The sequence below is a fragment of the Ranitomeya imitator genome, chromosome 1 (assembly GCF_032444005.1).
Source record: "Ranitomeya imitator isolate aRanImi1 chromosome 1, aRanImi1.pri, whole genome shotgun sequence".
Lineage (NCBI taxonomy): Eukaryota > Metazoa > Chordata > Amphibia > Anura > Dendrobatidae > Ranitomeya > Ranitomeya imitator.
The window spans coordinates 938,558,338-938,562,010 of NC_091282.1; positions in this window are offsets into that span (position 1 = coordinate 938,558,338).

Sequence of the window (3,673 nt, forward strand, 5' to 3'; positions counted from 1 at the left end):
GTCGTCATCGGGGTGGTCTTCCGGGTCGTCGTCATCGGGGTGGTCTTCCGGGTTGTCGACGTTAGGGTCTTCAACTTGGAAATGTAGCAGAAGGTACAAGAAGGCTGAGAAAATGCCAAGAACCAGCTGATGGAACTGGAACTCGGATGGCTACCCGAAGGTTCAAGAGCCTATGGAACTACCGAGGACCAGCTGACGTTACTGGAACCCGGTTACTAAGCAGGAGGTACCCGTGCTAAAAAGCACTACCAAGGACCGCCTGACGTTGGCGGAACTCGGATACCCAGAAGGAGGCACCTAAGCCAAAGGCTCTGCCCGGAACCAGATGACGTTACTGGAACCAGGATGGGGAGCAGAAGGTACAAGAGCAAAAGACACTGCCGAGAACCAGCTGACGGTACTGGAACCCGGATGGGTAGCCGAATGTCCAAGAGCCAATGGAACTACCAAGGACCAGCTGACGTTACTGGAACCCGGTTACTAAGCAGGAGGTACCCGTGCCTGAAAGCACTACCAAGGACCACCTGACATTGGTGGAACTTGGATACCCAGAAGGAGGCACCTAAGCCAAAGGCTCTGCCCGGAACCAGCTGACGGTACTGGAACCAGGATGGGGAGCAGAAGGTACAAGAGCAAAAGACACTGCCGAGAACCAGCTGACGGTGCTGGAACCAGGTGGTGGACCCGAAGGCCCACAGGAGAGGAGAGAACAGCTAGGCCGTGAGGCAGCCGCAGTTACCGAACCCCAACAGTCCTACAGGGGGAGCTGGGCCTACTGGCACTACAGAACCAGCCTTGACTACCAGTTCACGCAGCCCACATAGGAAGCTCCTAAACTGGAGGCACCCTGGAGTTGGCTAACTCGACCGCCCCACGACGGGGCAAGCATAGGCGTCTCAGTGAAGTTGACACAACCCGGAAACAGCTGACGGTGCTGAAACCAGGCTTGGCACGAGGGAGTACCTGTGACAAGAACACTGCCGAGAACCAGCTGGCGGTGCTGGAACCCGGATGCGTTGCCCCAGTGTGCAAGAGCCAATGGCACGACCGAGGACCAGCTGACGGTGCTGGAACCCGGTTACTAAGCTGTAGGTGCCCGCGCTTAAAAGCACTACCAAGGACCGCCTGGCGTTGGCGGAACTCGGATACCCAGGAGGAGGCACCTTAGCCAAAGGCTCGGCCCGGAACCAGCTGACGGTGCTGGAACCAGGTGGTGGACCCCAAGGCCCACAGGAGAGGAGAGAACAGCTAGGCCGCGAGGCAGCCGCAGTTACCGAACCCCAACAGTCCTACAGGGGGAGCTGGGCCTACTGGCACTACAGAACCAGCCTTGACTACCAGTTCACGCAGCCCACATAGGAAGCTCCTAAACTGGAGGCACCCTGGAGTTGGCTAACTCGACCGCCCCACGACGGGGCAAGCATAGGCGTCTCAGTGAAGTTGACACAACCCGGAAACAGCTGACGGTGCTGAAACCAGGCTTGGCACGAGGGAGTACCTGTGACAAGAACACTGCCGAGAACCAGCTGGCGGTGCTGGAACCCGGATGCGTTGCCCCAGTGTGCAAGAGCCAATGGCACGACCGAGGACCAGCTGACGGTGCTGGAACCCGGTTACTAAGCTGTAGGTGCCCGCGCTTAAAAGCACTACCAAGGACCGCCTGGCGTTGGCGGAACTCGGATACCCAGGAGGAGGCACCTTAGCCAAAGGCTCGGCCCGGAACCAGCTGACGGTGCTGGAACCAGGTGGTGGACCCCAAGGCCCACAGGAGAGGAGAGAACAGCTAGGCCGCGAGGCAGCCGCAGTTACCGAACCCCAACAGTCCTACAGGGGGAGCTGGGCCTACTGGCACTACAGAACCAGCCTTGACTACCAGTTCACGCAGCCCACATAGGAAGCTCCTAAACTGGAGGCACCCTGGAGTTGGCTAACTCGACCGCCCCACGACGGGGCAAGCATAGGCGTCTCAGTGAAGTTGACACAACCCGGAAACAGCTGACGGTGCTGAAACCAGGCTTGGCACGAGGGAGTACCTGTGACAAGAACACTGCCGAGAACCAGCTGGCGGTGCTGGAACCCGGATGCGTTGCCCCAGTGTGCAAGAGCCAATGGCACGACCGAGGACCAGCTGACGGTGCTGGAACCCGGTTACTAAGCTGTAGGTGCCCGCGCTTAAAAGCACTACCAAGGACCGCCTGGCGTTGGCGGAACTCGGATACCCAGGAGGAGGCACCTTAGCCAAAGGCTCGGCCCGGAACCAGCTGACGGTGCTGGAACCAGGTGGTGGACCCCAAGGCCCACAGGAGAGGAGAGAACAGCTAGGCCGCGAGGCAGCCGCAGTTACCGAACCCCAACAGTCCTACAGGGGGAGCTGGGCCTACTGGCACTACAGAACCAGCCTTGACTACCAGTTCACGCAGCCCACATAGGAAGCTCCTAAACTGGAGGCACCCTGGAGTTGGCTAACTCGACCGCCCCACGACGGGGCAAGCATAGGCGTCTCAGTGAAGTTGACACAACCCGGAAACAGCTGACGGTGCTGAAACCAGGCTTGGCACGAGGGAGTACCTGTGACAAGAACACTGCCGAGAACCAGCTGGCGGTGCTGGAACCCGGATGCGTTGCCCCAGTGTGCAAGAGCCAATGGCACGACCGAGGACCAGCTGACGGTGCTGGAACCCGGTTACTAAGCTGTAGGTGCCCGCGCTTAAAAGCACTACCAAGGACCGCCTGGCGTTGGCGGAACTCGGATACCCAGGAGGAGGCACCTTAGCCAAAGGCTCGGCCCGGAACCAGCTGACGGTGCTGGAACCAGGTGGTGGACCCCAAGGCCCACAGGAGAGGAGAGAACAGCTAGGCCGCGAGGCAGCCGCAGTTACCGAACCCCAACAGTCCTACAGGGGGAGCTGGGCCTACTGGCACTACAGAACCAGCCTTGACTACCAGTTCACGCAGCCCACATAGGAAGCTCCTAAACTGGAGGCACCCTGGAGTTGGCTAACTCGACCGCCCCACGACGGGGCAAGCATAGGCGTCTCAGTGAAGTTGACACAACCCGGAAACAGCTGACGGTGCTGAAACCAGGCTTGGCACGAGGGAGTACCTGTGACAAGAACACTGCCGAGAACCAGCTGGCGGTGCTGGAACCCGGATGCGTTGCCCCAGTGTGCAAGAGCCAATGGCACGACCGAGGACCAGCTGACGGTGCTGGAACCCGGTTACTAAGCTGTAGGTGCCCGCGCTTAAAAGCACTACCAAGGACCGCCTGGCGTTGGCGGAACTCGGATACCCAGGAGGAGGCACCTTAGCCAAAGGCTCGGCCCGGAACCAGCTGACGGTGCTGGAACCAGGTGGTGGACCCCAAGGCCCACAGGAGAGGAGAGAACAGCTAGGCCGCGAGGCAGCCGCAGTTACCGAACCCCAACAGTCCTACAGGGGGAGCTGGGCCTACTGGCACTACAGAACCAGCCTTGACTACCAGTTCACGCAGCCCACATAGGAAGCTCCTAAACTGGAGGCACCCTGGAGTTGGCTAACTCGACCGCCCCACGACGGGGCAAGCATAGGCGTCTCAGTGAAGTTGACACAACCCGGAAACAGCTGACGGTGCTGAAACCAGGCTTGGCACGAGGGAGTACCTGTGACAAGAACACTGCCGAGAACCAGCTGGCGG